We start from the raw sequence: 17,662 nt of genomic DNA on the forward strand, positions 1-17,662 counted from the left end.
CTACTGGATATCTCTTCTTATTCGCTAACCTGTTGTTTTTAGAGTTGTAAAGTTGAGTCATTTTCCTAACTATTTCTGTGTATGGGGTATGGGAGTTTATGTGAAGTGTTAAGGCATCTCGGGTGTATGTGTCACTCTGTGCAATCAATGTAGACTTGAAAACAGGGTCTTGTTGGGTTAAATGTGGCATACCACTATAGTCAGAGAAAGCTTCCCATAATCTAGAAGCATATGCTGCTGGGTGTTCTCCCTGTTGCATTTCTACTTCCCTAATTCTTTCCCACTCTATCTCTCGAGTTCCCAGGACCTCTAGTAGTGCCTTCTTCCTGCTAGTTTTGTCTGCATTTTTGTTCTGTATATCAGTAGAAAGCGCTCTAGATAAACCGTGTGGAAGGCATGCAATTAGTGTGACACAAGCATCAGCATCAGTAAGTCCGTGTAGATCTACCGCACGTTCTAGTGATGCAATGAATTTGAGCGGGTCTCTCTTAGAAGGCTCAAAGTAACCAATGTTCTTGATTAGGGATTCAATGTCAACAGGTGAGAGAGGCCTAAGTGTAGTAGTTGTACTTGTGCGTTCCCTCTGCCCCCCCCCCCCCCCCAGGCTGAATAGTAGTGGTTGAATGTACAGGGGCCATAGGAAACTTAACTGTTTAATCCGAATAGCTATCCCAATTATCCCATGCAGGTTTCCCCCCAAAATTGTTGGTTTTATCATCCTCATTGTCTAATTCAGCCACTAATCCCTCGGGAAGGGGTACCCCTACCGCTGCTATGTGTCCTTGCATGATATCGACTGCTCTCTTGTATTTTCCTACCCGGTCTGAATTGCTAGTGTGAGTTCTGGGAGTCAGATTGGTACATTTACTAATCAAGTAATCATACGCCGCTTGTGCACGATTAAAGTCATTGACTGTTTTTTCTAGTGACGACATAAGATTCTGATTATTGTTTTCTAGCTGTGCCACCTCCTGCCTCAGCTTTATTTGAATCTCCATGTTAAGCGTGGCATTCACTTTACAACTTTTAAGAGTGACTGCATTCTCTTTTACTTGCTGTTGAAGAGTATGGTTTTCTATCTGTACAACGTCTAATCTCTTTTTAGTCATTTTGTAAGATGCCAGAATCGCTTGCAATGCTGTAGCAATCTTCCCTTTCTTATTTTTAGGTAATTTCGAATAGTTTTCAAACTGAGACAATGCCCACTCGTAAGGCGCGCTTGGTTTTCTATCCCTTCAAGCACACTGCTTTTGCCATGTTTAGCAATGTACCTAACCACAAGGTCTTCCATCCTCTAATTTATAGTTAGCTATCACACAATACATGAACAATATTGCCAAACCAGCGTTAATTCGCAATCTAGTCACGTGAATTAGTAAGTGATAAGTACTAATTTAAGAATTTAAGAAGTATACCCAATTTAAGAATCTACGTTCCAGTACTTCGGAACCAATAAATTCTACAGACCAGTTACTTTAGGTCTATGTTCTAACCGTTGCGTTATCTAGTTGCTTTAAGATAAACAACAGCTACCTTGTTCCTGTACTTCGGACACAGGTCGAGGATTCCAGTTACTTTAGGAATACTATTTTAGCATAAAGGTCCCGGTGCTTCTGGCACAATTGATTCTAAAGACCAGTTACTTTAGGCCTACTTGTATCTACAAGTCACAACAGTGCCACACTCCGTCGGGCACGGTCAAGTTACTCTTAATTCCAGTGCTTCGGAATTAAAACTCTTACTGCCAGTATGATGGTGAAAACAAACAAACTGTCCCAGTCCTTAAAACTCCTTTCTAGGTTTTTTTAAACGAGGGAGTTCCCTAAAATACAAACCAGCAGCATAAAAGAAGAAACCGCGTTTCTTACCTTAGTGAACGGGGGACTGTAAGAAATCTGTCTCTGAGGCTAATATGCCTGCTGGCCACACATTCCCTTGATCTTATCATTATCACAATACAGTTGGTACAATGGTAGAATAGCGACCGGGAGTGAGAGACTGGGAACCATTCAAGTCAACAGACGTGCTAATTCAATCACAACAGGACAGCCAATACACTATGGCCTAATTGATAGGTGTTACAAAAACTGACTACATCCGTCTTGGTATGTGTATTCAACACTCCTGATCAAAGCTTCGAAAACAAATAAGAAGCAGCCTCTGGAAAGGTTCGTGGTTCAGTCTGACTCTGCTGAATCCAAGGTGTCATTCGTGCGCTTTGTCACTGCCGGTATTGGAAATAAACTTTGTACTTTTTCATCACGTTCGAGAGACGTCCTTTTTTCCTTACAGAACCTTTTGAGGAACCTTTCGTTTCCACCGCAGGAACTAGGGTCTAAATTTAGTTCCGGGGGCTTTATTTTACCCCCAAAAACGTTCCTGCTCGGGGAGTAGTACTTTCCGAAAGTACAGGAACCTTTTGGGTGGAGCTTGCAGCGCTGAACATTTGTGATTGGTTGAGCACTCGCAGCATTTTTTTGTGTTTATTTTCAGCCGCCATGTTTAAAAATATGCAGCCGCAAACAGATTTATTTTCATAATAACTTCAAATCAAACTTGTATGTTATGTGGCGCAGTAACCTAGTTTTGGTTATAGCCTGCCAACGTCTCGGAATTATAACGTGTGCTCTTCTGTTCTTTTCTTGCTTTAGTATTTGTTTTATAAAATGCTATAAAAAGCATTTGTGCTGGGACAACATATTACGTTCCAAAACATTCAAATGGATTAATTCGGTTGCTGAATGTTTTCTTCCGGATTTTCTTTGTTAGCCCGTTCTGATTGACTGAAAACTTTTGATACAGTCATGTGAGGTATGCACACATTGGTGATACAGTAAAAGCAAACTGGAAATCACCTTCCGCACTTTTTGTCAGGGTAAAATAACAGGTTAATTCTAATAATCGTCCCTTTAGCTTTTTCAGACTGCCATATTTTTACTCTGCCATTCTTCAATTCCACAAAAAGACCAGGAAGAATAGACTAATTTATGGTGCATGGTTCGCATCTGGAGGGCACACTTCGCTGCTCGGCTAGCAGTAACTTCGAAGGAAAGCAAACGGTGGCTGTACCACTGCTAATTTAAATTTTCAGGCAAGTCCGAGTTTTCGTTCTATTCTTGTCATTTTGCAATTAGCCTATATGGAATTGACGATGAGAAAGTAATCAAACAGCAAATTCTGCTGTTGTTGCCAGTTATATTGGAAATGCGAATGCATTCTGTCGTCTCGGATGTCAAGACATGAAAGTGAATGTTCGCATAAAAACATAATGAATGTGTTTGAGAGGATATATAAAACAGTTACAATCTGACTATTGGCCTGTTATATCCTATCTCATAAAAAACACGTTTTCAACGTACAAAAATGCCAAGTTACTCACACATACAAGACCAGTCCAGGCCTGCCATTAAAAGTATTGATATCAAAATGACGCCAAGTTACGGTACTACAAACAATATAGGCTATCTTGCCTCACCGAAATTAAATAAGATGTATTCCAAAGCAATGCTACCCAATATTTCCTCAATTCTTTCAAGTCTTTGCAAAGCGTTTTATTATGAGAGTGAGAAATGCGAAGTGACCCTGTAAGAAACGGTTGTGGATTATGGCTATCCCTGTGTGAATTTGTACAGGCTGATGAGCGTGTACCATTTAGCAGTTTCGGTTTGCTATGTATGTAAAACAGTGGCTGTGAAAATGGGTGCAGTGTCGTAAGTGTAAACGCATCAGAAGCGCAGGTGAAATATGGCTAGTGTATGTACTCACGGATTTGACGGCCATCCAACGAGCCTTGATTGACAAAAGAATCAGCAAGCCCGTAGAATTAGAGCTCCCTAGGTCGCAACTTGTATACCCTTCTGTCCTGCTCCGTTGTCTGTTATTTGGTGGAGATGCACTTTTAGTGTTTGTAAGGTTTATAAGGTATTTTTATAGGCTTATCTGCAGGTAGGAATCCTCTTCGCTGTTTTGCTAAGCTAGAACCGGAAAAGTTGATAGCGGAGAACAGGAGCGGACGCATATGTCCCAGCAGGCTTTGCTTATGAGAAAATAACAACAGTGTGAGAGAAATTAGGGAGAAATGATGAAATTGCGAAGTTGAAACAATATGTTTTTAGCCGACTGGGAATGTAGGTGAAGGTTGACATGATCACAGACTATAGTGTGAAGTAAATTAAGTGACCATGAGTGAGCATAGTTTCCTTATCGAACGGTGTATATAATAGTCTGTAAAAAGCATTCGTTTTTAAAGTGGAGGGTTAAGTAACATGTGAAATCTATTGCACTGATATGCTTTGTTGTCATGTTCAGTACTAGTAGTTATAATTATGAGTGAGTCATGAATTTAAATGTAATGTTTTAATGGGGAGTTGCAGAACGTACATACGTAGTAATTGTTTGTATGTGGCTAGATAGAGAACAGGGCGAGGTAACATGAATGTAGAAACGTGGCGTTTGCTGAAAAGAAGGTTTTGTAGGGTAGCCAAGTGAAGAAATATAGTTAGTAGAAATAGCACAGTGGTGAACTGGTGTAACTTTTTAAATAAAAGGTGTACATTTGCCGTCATGAAATGCATATGGGTGGCCGTGAGTGAGTTTTGGTAAAGCAAATATAAGCGTAAAAGAGGAAATTATCTGCCTGAGGGCGAGGCGGGATTCAATCCTTCAACCGGAGGTTTACCAGTGTGTGACTTTGTTAGTGCAGCACCATGACATAGCTGTGCAATGCGTGAAATATCATTAGCAAACCTGTCCGTGTTTTTAAAGGCCAGTAAGCACAGAAGAGGTCCCGTTGAATCCAGTGAACGGCGGGTAGATATGGTGCAAAAGCAATAGTTGAGAAGTAGTAGACAATTATTACTGAGGGTAAAAACATGTTGAAGAAACGTGTTTGTAGGTGGGCTTGAACCTACAACCCCACATTCCCAAGACTGGGACCTTGCCCACTAGGCCACAGGTGGACTAGCTGTTTAACCTGGAAATGTAAAAAGGTATGGGTACTTTGCTTGTGTATGCGTGTTTTTGATTGGGTCGTGTAGGTGAAGATTTGGCTGGTATCGGTAAAATGTCCAATGGAGAGACATGTTGTTAGTGGGATAGGCGGCAGGAAAAATAAGAATGAGAAGAAGGAGAAAACACAAAATCCCCTTAGTTTGGGGCTTTATTGTGTGGACATGTGAAGTTGTTTTTGAAATTTGAAATCTGTCTGTTGAAATATGGTAAGAATGTACAGAATTTAATGTTTTTAAGGGCTGAGTGTCTGTGGCTGTTGTGGTTATTTCTGTGGGGAACCCTGAAAATTGCCAAACTCTCGGTGCTGTATAGGTATGGGGCATGCCCCCGCCAAGGCGTAACTTGGCGGGATGGCATACCTGCCATCCCAATTTGTTGCATAACAACGGTCCAAGTTCAACTACCAACGACAGTTTTGCTTGACAACGGTAAAATATGCCCAAACGGCTGCAGAAGAATATTTCAATTCCAGGTGATTAAATCGATAAAAATCAATAAATACAAAAGTAACCATATATAGTCATTGTTGGTAACCCCTTGTATATAAGTGGAATAAACCCCTCCAAGCTGTCCCGGTTATTAGAAAATAATGTAGCCTACTTCGGTGGTAGTATGGGGTTACAGAAGAAATCATAGGACAGATGGACCGACGACAACGTCGCTTTTTCATACATCAGTGGGCTAATTTGCCTAATCTTCGTGGGACTTTAGACCGCGGTGGAAACACAGACAACCATGGGCTGAAGGAACCTTTTAGTTCCTTGAAAAGTAGTTCCTGGGACTAAAAGTTCTGGGTATTTTTGGTGGAAACGCGGCTTAACTATACTGAGGTTGCATACTAAGCAAACTGGTCTCAGATTGAATATGTCCTGATGTATTAGGCCTAAAATTATTCGAATGCAGTAAGTTACGATTATAACGTGGAGAGCGGCGACAAAACTGGTGCATTCACAATGCAGACATTCACTGATTAGACAATTGGCACCAATCAGGCGCACTTACAAGGTTTTGTAAACAATTGACTTTAGAAAATGAAGAGATGCCAGGGATGCAATGACTAAACGGGGGAGGTTGGCACTTTAATCAGTGCACTTGCAAATAAGATACTGTGGGAAATAAATATAGATAGTACTCAAAAAACACAAGCCCATTGTATGGGGAAAGATATGTAGTTAGAGAGCACAGGCCCAGTGTATATGGGAAAGGAATGTATTAATGAGCACCAACTGTCTCCTCCCTGACGTATCATCCGGCTAGCAAAAGAGGAAGGATGCAGGTGGACCAAGGTCGACCTTAGCCATAAGATTAACAACCGGCAGCAGGGAAGCGCTTCATACTAAAATAGGTGCGATTAGAACAAACACGTAATACACACATAATTGCTGCCCTGCTAATTAAGTTGTATACAAGCGCATCTGTGGAACTAACGGAAGCTTCTGCCTTTTCTGGAAAATGTGTTGTCAGAATATGTGATTTATGATAGAAGGGGGAGGGAGATTCAAGTGGGAGACGAGCACTATCATTTTTTTAAAAATAAGGAAGGAAGGGGCTGATAAATAATGGTGTCTGAGAATTGGGAAATAATGGTGTCTGAAAAATGAGAAACAATGATGTGTGGGAAAAGAGTAAAGTAAAATGATGTAAGGAGGAGCTAAGAGGATAAAAGGGAGTGTTTGGCCCCAGGGGAGTATGTCTTGTATGTCTTGTATGTCTTGTACAGCTGCTCGTCCAGGCTACGGTGACCTCTCGCCTTGATTACTGCAACTCTCTCCTTGCAAACCTGCCAGCTTGTGCCATACAGCCACTACAGATGATTCAGAATGCCGCTGCCCGGCTCATCTACAACCTCCCCAAATTCTCCCACGTCACTCCTCTGCTGCGATCACTTCACTGGCTACCGGTCGCTGCCAGGATCCGATTCAAAGCCCTGACCCTTGCCTACACTGCCGCCAACAGGACAGCCCCCATCTACTTGCAGGACATGACTCAATTCTATGTGCCTGCTCGACCACTCCGCTCTGCAGCAGCAGGGCATCTTGTAACCCCTCCCACCCGCCCAAAGGTATCACAGAGGTTCTCCACCCTAGCTCCTCAGTGGTGGAACGAACTCCCCGTCCCTCTCCGAACCTCCCCCTCACTATCCATCTTCCGCCGTGGCCTGAAGACTCATCTCTTCAGACTATACCTAGAATAACCACCACCATGCTGTGTATATATATATTAAAAAAAAAAAAAAAAAAAAAACCCTTTTTCCTGTCACTTGTTACATGTTGCCCCATCCCTGCACTTCTTGGTAAATTGTATTTGTCCTAATACTCTAGCTTAATCTTCTGCCTAGTTTGGCTTTGCAGATGTTAGACCAGGATAGTGTTCATTGTTCTCGGCTAGAAATAGCTGTACAAAATAAGTAATTGTACCTTACTGAACCAGTGTTCAGCAGTTGTCTACGATCATGAAAATGCACTTCTTGTATGTCGCTTTGGATAAAAGCGTCTGCCAAATGAATGTAATGTAATGTGTGTGTGTGTGCCTTGTCTGTGTGTGTGTGTGTGCAGCTTATGTGTTTTCTGTGAAGTGTCTTGTGGAATGCTTTGAGACAGTTTGTATTGATATGTGCAGATCAGCCCGGGTTCTTGCATGTTATCTTTGAATTACCTGCAATAAATCCAGTTGAATCAGACTCTGTGAAGTGTATATTTTGAAGAAGTATTCAACAGTGTGAGGAGAACACCCAGCTCTTCTGGCCCAGGCTGGGTCCTGTTTTTCCCCACAATACAGTATGATCGATGCGATCATCATGTTAAACCATCAACAGCAAATACAACCAGCCTAAAGATACCACATCAGTCCTCATAATTTAAAGCAGTCAATTTCACATAGGTAATGTTATGCACAAAGCACTAGACAGCACATTAAATATAACACCAGAAGTGCAAAGCAACATACATCTCTCGAATTAAAAAAGCACCACGGCGGATGCTGATGTGTTATTATATAATATCATGTTGTTATAATTTAAAGCAGTCAACACAGGGATATGCAAAGCACCAAACACAACATTTAACTAGAACATTAGAAGTGCAAAGCAGCCGACCACTCTTAAAAAAAAATATATATATAAAAAAAACACCACGGCGGGTGCTGACAGACACACACACACAATCAATCTGAACTTACTCTAAATGGAGCTCTCTCGTTCTCCCTCTGACTCAGTAAAGTTGAAGGCGGCGTTTCTGAGTGTTGAATCTTCTCATCAAAATGTCCTTCCATTCATCCTTGAACTTGTGAGTAAGATCCTTTTCAAAGGCAAGTTGAATAAGCTTTGCGTTTGTGCAACATACTATGCCGATGCTCGGAGAAAACGTGTTGAAAAGGAGTTTTCACACGTTGCAGTAGATGCCCCCAAAGTTAGGGCAAGGGTATAAGCTGTGATGACAGTCGGCATGGCCTCGAGTGCTCAGTGGAATGTACTGAGAATGTTGGCTATTGTCCATTTTCCATCTTTGGGGGGGAATCGAGGTCTCCGTCATCTTCTTCACCAGGAACTCACGAGCCACAGCATACTCCGATTCAACCATTTCAGTGGCAGCTAATCTCAGGAGAGAGGTTACCTTCGATGGATCTATGAAATTGTCTTCGGCCTCTGGGTTCAAAGCAGCTAGCACGCCAATGAGCTCGCTACTGTGCTCTCCAAAACGTGCATCCATCTCTCCTTGTGCAGCATCGATAACACTGTAAAATAATCTCATGAACTCTGTCTTTTCATCTGTGTCGCTCTGTGACTGGCCAACTGTTTCTTCAACTACAAATGCACAAAGGTTCTTGTTAAGTGTGCGTCTCTTGCTTGGATAGCTGGGACCTGTCACAGGCTCAGCCTCAGCGGTGGCTGGAGCGCAGAGATCTCATAGTGCAGTAAACTCATTCTCTGTGCGCAGTTTCTGTACGCATTCGGACACACTGTTCACAAGTGTAACCGCAGTGAACAAGTCCATATTCTCAGCTTGTAGTAGTCTGTTTGGCGGCTCGAAAAGTGACAAAACTTTCTGAACAGACTGTGCAAGAAAACGAAAGCTGCGTTGCGATATGGCACGAAGTAGCCCAGTAGCCTTGACCCGCACCTCAGCTCCATGGCCCTGTGTATTCTCCACCTTGGTCAATAATGTGTATATATTGGGGAAACTCTTCACCACAACATTGACAGTTGCCAAATGGCCAGTCCATCTCTGGTCCAAGAGGCGTTTCAGGGTCTTGACCTTGTATTGAATAGCGACAGTTGGCTTCCTGATGAACTTGTACAGCATATTGCATACGCTGAAAAATTCCATGACAGACGTTTCACTGGACATGGCATGAATCACCATTTTTTTTTAAAAAACTTTCATGCCCTCATAGCCCCCCGTCATATTAAAGGCCAATGGAACTGTTAAAGGAACCTTAACCACCCCTATACCTTTTAAATAAGACCCCATAAAAAAACCTCACAAAAACGGCGCCTTACAGGACAATGACACACACATAGACACAAGTATCGCCACAAAATGACACCACAACACAGAATAAAAATCCAACACCCCCTTACCCCCTTTTTCAGGCCTTTCTTCGGCACTACCCTTTGCAGCCTTTCACATTTAGTCCCCCATAAAAAATGAAATATGAGACGATCCAGACGAGACAACACAGCACGCGACGGCACAAAGATGACACCAATAAATAACAATAGGGGTAAAATCGTAGCTATTAAAATTACATTTTTTCCTTCAAATGTCGACTGTCTTAGCCTCCAAAACTGCAGTTTCTTTTTGACTTTCTTTAAAATCCCTTCCCAATTCCCATCCCCCAGTCCGTCAGTATTAAAATGAACCCCGAGGATCTTTACCTGGTCCGTACTGACCGTCATGGGAATTCCACGGAGCTCCATCTCAGTCCACCCTCCGTACAGTTTTAAGTCACATATTTAATTTCGCACCTGATGCCTTGCCAAACGATACAGTCCTGTCTAGAGTCCTGTCAATTGAACATTGGTCAGTGCAAAGTACAGTTACATCATCCATACATAAAACACACAGAGTCTCCTGTCCTCCGCTCCCTGGAATGCCCAGCCCAGTTATCTGGGCGTCCCTTCTCAAGGTCCACCTGTGCCAGTGGCTCTATACAGCACACAAACAGGAGTGGCGATAACGGACAACACTGGCGGACCCCACAGCTTACCTTCACTGCCTTTGACAGGACCCCGTTGACCAAAATCTTGCTTTCTATGTCTGTGTACAGAAGCCCCACCCGTGCTAAGAATCCCCTCGGAAAGCCCATTTTTTCCAGTACCTTAAACATATACTGGTGCGAGACCCGATCATACGCCTTTTCAAAATCTAAATTGAGTACAGCGAGCCGTAACAGAGGGCATCTCTGACCAGTACGAGGCTGTCCGTGATCCTCCTGCCAGTCACAGCACAAGTTTGATCCGGGTGGATCACGTCCTCTAAAACAGTCTTCATCCTCAGGGTTAAAATCTTACTAAAGAGCTTAAAATCTAAATTTAAAAGTGTTATTGGTCGCCAATTTTTTAAATCGTCCTCTTCTCCTTTCTTAAAAAGGAGAGAAACCACTCCTTCTCTAAAACTCCTCGGTAAGACTTAAAAATGTTCTAATTATTTGAAAACAATTAAAAGATCAGAACCTAATAAATCCCAAAATTCTAAATAAAACTCAAAAGGCAGCCCATCCAACCCCGGTGCTTTCCCACTTTTTAAAAGATTTCATCTAATTCTGCCCTCTCTATCCCGCCCTCCAAACTACCTATATCCTTCACGTCCCGCAATATAAATTTTAGCACCTCCCCAAACCTTCCCTGATCTACCGCCTTATCCCCAAATAATTTAGAATAAAACTCCTCTGCCACCCTGAGCATGCCGTCTGTGTTCTTATTTACCACCCCATCCTCTCCCTTCAGACCCTTCATTAAAACCCTCCGTGACATTATCTTTTAAAAAAAATACCTCGTACATTTCTCTCCTTCATCTATCTTCTTACACCTAAAAATAATTGATTTGCACTTATTTTCTGTTAAAATTGCCATTTCCTTTTTCACATGCTCCAATTCTACTTTAAAATCAAACCCCAGATCCACCAGATTTACATATCTATCTAAACGTTTTTGGAGTCCTGCCCACACCCTCCTTTCCTTTGCCCTCTACTCTTTTTAATAAAAAATTCCTTAATTCTTTCTTTTACATCCTCCCACCAATCCGCTCGAGTATTATATAAATCCTGGAGGGTTTGCCAGTCCGTATACTTTTCTCTAAAAGCCATCACTACTGCCTGGTCTTCCAACAAACGGCAGTTCATATTCCTCTGCCTACTGCTACTCCTGACTTCACAGCCAGAGAGCAGTTCAGCAGGGAATGGTCTGAATAAAACACTGGGCTCAGAGATGCTGCCAGACCTGCAATAAATATCGCAAAGTTTAAAATCCATTAAAAGCCGCTGCAAATAAAACAAAGTTTTGTCCACCGTCAAAGCATCACCAGCCCCCTTCTGTCCCATCCTGTTTAAAACACAGTTAAAATCCCCCACCAATAACAATGGGGCCTGCTCCAACAGATATGGCAGGTGCTCCTGCAATAGCTCCCACCTCTCTTGTTTAAAAGGTGAACAGTATACATTTACTAGATTAAAAGACATTCCATTAAAACACAATGATAAAAACACCCTGCCACACACCACCACTGTGCTCCCCAACACCTGTACACCTTTATTTTTTTACCAGCACTGCCAAAACGATTTGCATTTGAACCGCTCCAGCGAGATGGCCCTGCCTGCCATATGTCCTCCCACTCTTTGTACGAGGAACGATACGGCAGTGCACATTGCTGTAGGCAAATTACATCTGCTTGCACACCTTCCAGAGATGACAAAACAGACCTTGCCCTCCTTAATGTCCTCATTCTACATACATTTATTGTAGCCACTGTGAGAGGCATGTGCTGGGAACTTATTAAGTTAAAAAATATATAAAACAGTCCTAATAAAAAGACCACCACTAGAGATGAAAAAACCTTCAAAACACTCACCATAACTGTTAGGAAACCCTACCCTCTCCTGGGTCACCCGCAGGTGAACCATCTGATGGAGATTCAGTCTCACTCACAAAGGGCACTTCGATTGGTGATTTGTCAGGGTAAATTGGGGAGCACCCTGACACCTCACTGTCAGACAGTCCCCTCATCAATCCCCACCTTTTTCTTACACCACCCCTCCATTTTTTACCTCCTCCCGTTTTCTGTTCTGTCCTCTGCCCCTCTTTTCAATACAGTTCCTTCCACACTCATTTCACTGCTGTCGTCATCTGACACTGTCTCCATTGTGGCAGAGTCAGAATGCGAAACATCAAACAAGGACTGAAAAAATGTTCCTTCCACATCAACCACCTTTCCATTCCCCTGAACTCCCTTCTCTTTCACCTGATTGGGCCCCTGCCCCACCAATCCACTTCTTCCAATATCACCTTCCCTTCCTACCACGTCACCAGCAGCTCTACCTCTTCCAGCCACACCCTCAATTCCTACCATATCACCAGCAGCTCCACTTCTTCCAGCCACACCCTCACTTCCTGCCACATCAGCACCAGCTTTACTTCCTGCAGCCACACAGTCACTTCCTGCCACATCAGCAGTAGCTTCACTGCCTCCAGCTACACCCTCACTTCCTGCCACATCAGCAGCAGCTTCATGGCCTTTCTCCCCTTTTTCTCCTCCTCCAGCTCCTGTCGTGTCTAGGAACCGACAGAATTCAAAGTCCAATCGCCAATCTGTAGAAAACAACTTCACAAGGGGAAAGACACCACAGCAGCAAGCTCTTCAGAAAGGTTAGACTTTATTTGCACAGGTGCACAAAGCCGGATCAATTCTGCAGAATTGAACCTCGATTGTCAGTTTCACATACATTTTATACACAAATGTACCCCACAACTCCCCTTAACACATTTCTAAAAATACCAGCCATCTGGTCTTCTGCCCTCTGTGAATCCTCCACAATCCTCACAGGAATTCTCCAGCTCCCTGTCCACACCCTGTCCACATCCATCACCTTCACAGGCCGCCCTCTTACCACAGAAAATCTACCTAACCACATCACCAAATCCTCCTCCACAATTATTTTATTATACATTCTAAGTACCACCACCTTCATTGAATCATCGCTCAACTTCTCCAGTGATTATCCATTTCATCTTTAACATTTTCACATAACTTTGCCCAAAAATATTTCACCAAACCCTGACCCTTGAAACTTAAATCAAAACCTTTACCTTGTGGCAACACAATCAAACAATTTATCTGCGCTACTGTGTAACCCAAAACTCTCTTAAATTTTTGTGGAAATCAAGCCTAGAACATTCTAACAATTTCCCATCTTTTTCCTTGAGATTAAAACGAACACAGCAATGCCGCGGAACACCAACTCGAGCAGCCGCCATCCCGCGACACGCGTGAACCAAACAAAGGAACCAGAACAAAGAAACAAACAAATCCAGAACTAGCTAACGGCTCCAAAATTCAAACGATGTAGGCCACGCCCCAAAGGGGCTTACCTCCAATGAAACTGGACTCCTCTTGCAAATTCAAACTTTCACCTAAAAAAAAACAAAACCACAAGATTTATACAAATATTTAGAACAACAATTAGTTTACTGCACACACTTCACCAACAAAGACCAAAAATGGTACCTCCCCTCCCAGGTAAGTATGAGTTGTGTACCTCTCGGAATATGTCCCTGCGCCACGCTGTGCCTTTCACATACGTGGGCAGCACGTCGTTCCAGTTGCGTAGCTCTCCAAGGCGCACAATGACGGCGAGCAAACTGTCCGATCTCATTACCTGTGCCAGAATACTGGCGCTCCTTAATATTTATGCTATTACCTAAATGCAACTTTAAAAAAAATATTTCCCGCTATGCCACGCAGTAGCCTACACATTTTCAGAAGCATCCATACAGGACAGGGCGAGTGGTAAACGGAATTCCCGAATGCAGCATTCCCTGGTGAGAGGCCATTAACATTAGTTCTTACTTCTTTTTCATCGAATATGCACACACGTAATTCGCAAATGAACGCATGGGGAACGCAAAATGCGCGTCAGTTAAGTTAAATCCTGAGCCCCGTATCAGGATGCAGAGTTACATTACATTACATTACAGGCATTTGGCAGACGCTCTTATCCAGAGCGACGTACAACAAAGTGTATAACCATAACCAGGAACAAGTATGACGAAACCCCTAGAAAGAAGTACCGGTCCAAGTGCAGGGAACAACCGCATAGTTCAACTTGGACCCTGAAGGTTAAACTGATTAACACTAACAACAAGAACGGCAACAACGCAGTCTATGGAAAAAATACAAGCAGTAGTTAAGACAGTTAATGCACCTAAGTCACCTATATGCACCTATAGTTAGCATCAGGAACCCGAATCAGGAACATGGACTGAAGTGAATACAGTTCTTCCTGGTATTGACTCGGTAAGCCTGTTTTCTGAAATACCCCCCTTCTCTCTCATTCCGAAACAACAAAAACGAAAAACGCTTTTGACAGAAACCGAAGCGTGCTGAAGCCATTAGCTTTGAACTGTGGCTGGATATTTAAGACACGTTGATGTTTAATTTTACTTTGGACAGTTCCGGTATTCCAGCTTAAATCATGTAAGATATCGCCCCCTAGTGTGAAAACGCAATAAATAAATAAATAAATAAATAAATAAATAAAAGCTTACTGCACCTGGTATTCCCAGGCGGTCTCCCATGCAAATACTAACCAGGCCCGACCCTGCTTAGCTGGATTGTCAACACTGCCAGCGACAGGAAGATAAGAGCCAGGTGGAGCTAGCGGTGGCTACCGCTAACATCAGCGAGGCGGGGTGGCTGCCAGTGTCGCAGGAGCAGCTGCGGGAAGGCCAGGAGGCCGACAGCACGCTAAGAAATGTGAGGGGCTGGCTGGAGGCAGAAACACCGCCGCAGTGTGCTGAGGTCTCGGCTGAGGGGCCCGAGCTCAAGACCTACTACGGGCAAAGGAGGAACCTTGAGCTGCGGGACGGGCTGCTGTATCGGCGGTGGCAGGCACCCGGGCTTGGAAGCGACCTCCTCCAACTCCTCGTTCCCCGAGCGCTCCGCCCCCAAGTCCTCGGGTTGGTGCATGGCTCGGTGGGAGCGGGCCATTTCGGGAACAGCAAGACCCTGCGATGATTGAGGGGGCGCTTTTACTGGCCTGGGTGCCGCCGGGACGTGGAGCTGCACGTCCACTGCTGCGACTCCTGTACGGCATGCAAGGGGCCTACCAAGCGCTCCCGCGCCCCTCTACAACGCTATGTGGCGGGGGCCCCGATGGAGCGAGTGGGGGTGGACGTCCTCGGCCCCTTCCCTGTCACTGAGGCCGGTAACCGCTACGTGCTTGTGGCTATCAACTTTGACCCCCTCGCCGCGTCGCGGTAACCAATCTGATTTGATCTAATGATCTGTCAAGTAAATTGTCCCTATTTTTTTCTCATTTTAGTTCCACATTCTATCGTTCCACAACGGAGGACCTAACTCGTAATTTCCGTATCGGGTTTCCCAACTTAATAAAATCTCCTAGAGACATTGATTAGAGGAACGCAGCATGGAGAAAAGTCTCTGAAATTGTCGGTGGCTCTGCAATGTAGCCTAGTTATCGCCGTTAGCTACTATCACTGTCCAGTCTGAATAAAAATGTTTTGCAGTAACCTAGCACTGAAAAATGTTAATAAGCTGCCTAGCTAGGCTAACTAATGTGTAGCTATAGTGAGTAACAACAAACAATAACAAACAAAAAAAATCTTCCTAATGTATTAGTTGCTAGTTGTTCGTTTCTACCAGCCACCTAGCTAGCTAATCAGATACAACTTTGAAGGAATTATCTGGCTAATTCATCAGACAATGTTTTTGTTGTTGGTTGTTACTCACTAGCTAGACATTAAACAGCCTATCTAGGCAGCTGACTAACATCTTTCAGATCTAGGTTACTGCAAAATGATTTTTATTCAGACAGGACAATGAATATGAAACACGATATTAAACCCGGTCAACATTTAACGAACGCAACTATCTGTCAAAAATAGGTGACAAGCCCACAAACAGCCGACTGTGGGGACGTCGCCGCGTATAGTGTGGCTTCACCGTTAGACAGGAAAGTTAACAGCTCGTTTCTCGCACCGGCCGCAGCATTGAAAACCCTGACGAAGTTACGTCACTGGTTAAATTAATCACACTTATTTGTAATTTAAAAATCTGGGCAATCTATTAGATTTTAAAAGGACTTGCCATATGCCGTTGCAATGCGACTGACCTGCAACAAAGTTGCTTGCGTGAATTTTAGGCACTTTTCTTACATTTACGCATTGACGTCCGCTTCATGGTCTTTAGACGCGGCGGCGGCGGCTAGCCTGGACAACACGAGCAGGCGCCATCGAGTACATTCTATTTTTTCCACAGCAACATCAGGGGAGAGAGCGCAAACGCAGTCCCCCACTACCAGAAATTATGCAGTCGAGATTCCCACATTTGGGGAATTCGCAGAGGTCAGCATGACCGAAGTGCAATGGCCGAGCCTCGCCCTGGGTGAATTATTATTATTTTTTAATTAATCACTCAGCATGCACCATCATCCTGTAAACTTACTGCACGCTCATCATACGCCTCTTAGCCATCTTCACGTTCAGAGGCCAGGAACAGGCAGCAACATCCTCATCGTGTTGTGTACTTGATTTTTGAACTTTACAATATTTACAATGTTTACATGCTCAGAATCAGGCCGAAATAATATTTCCCAAGACCTGCGTCAAAGAAAACAGAAACAGCTTTAAAAAATATGTTATACACAAACAAAATAAAAACATCCCAAAGCCATTTGCTGGGGTCTGTATGGAAAAAACTCTGTCTAGGCCCAACCAGTTCTTGCGTACCCAGTCCCACCCTTTCACCAACCCCTCCCCCCTTCCCTTCTCTGCTACCCTCCCCCGGAACTGGTAAAAAAGCTGAGCTGATGTCACTATCCTGCCACGCCCAGCCGACACTGCCACCCTGTCCTCCCACAGTACCAGCTTTGCGTACCCCAGGATATCCCACACCAGCGCTGGCCTGCGCAGTCTGCACCCCTGCCCCTTGGAGTAACCCCTGCACCTGCCTCCAGTAATCCACAGAAAAAGGGCACCACCAAAAGACGTGAGGAACTGTCTCCTCTTCCCCACACCCCTTTGGGCACAAAAGATTCCTTGCACAATTCTGGCGATATAAGGTCTCCCTGACTGGCATCCGCTCTAACGCGCAGCGCCAGTGTAGATCCCGCACAGCCCCTGGGGCCCGCCCCCCACTTACTTTTACCCAATCTACCGCATGGGGGATATTCACTGGAGCATAGGCTCGACTAGCAATCATAGCAGTGTACCAAGCGCGATGATCGAGTAGCTCCTCTCTTGTCACTGCTGCTGAGCTTCTTCTGAGGCAAACGCACACGGCCCTATAAGCAGGGGACAGCTCCTCTGCCCTCAGCACCACATGAGACACAGGCACTAAGTGGTAAAAGCGGGCAAAATAAAAACACTTGTGTGGTGCCCGTTCTAGCACCACCCTGCAGGCAAAACAAGTGTACAACA

The 17,662-nt window shown here is 44.0% G+C and overlaps 1 non-coding gene across 1 annotated transcript; it reads right to left on the reverse strand.

The window, feature by feature from the left end:
* Nucleotides 1–16,510: 16,510 nt before the first annotated feature.
* Nucleotides 16,511–16,669, reverse strand: LOC118218605. Its single transcript, XR_004763485.1, has one exon. It is a non-coding gene; the product is annotated as a U1 spliceosomal RNA (small nuclear RNA).
* Between the last annotated feature and the right edge of the window lie 993 nt (nucleotides 16,670–17,662).

This window comes from Anguilla anguilla, chromosome 18, assembly GCF_013347855.1.
Source record: "Anguilla anguilla isolate fAngAng1 chromosome 18, fAngAng1.pri, whole genome shotgun sequence".
In the NCBI taxonomy this organism is placed as follows: domain Eukaryota; kingdom Metazoa; phylum Chordata; class Actinopteri; order Anguilliformes; family Anguillidae; genus Anguilla; species Anguilla anguilla.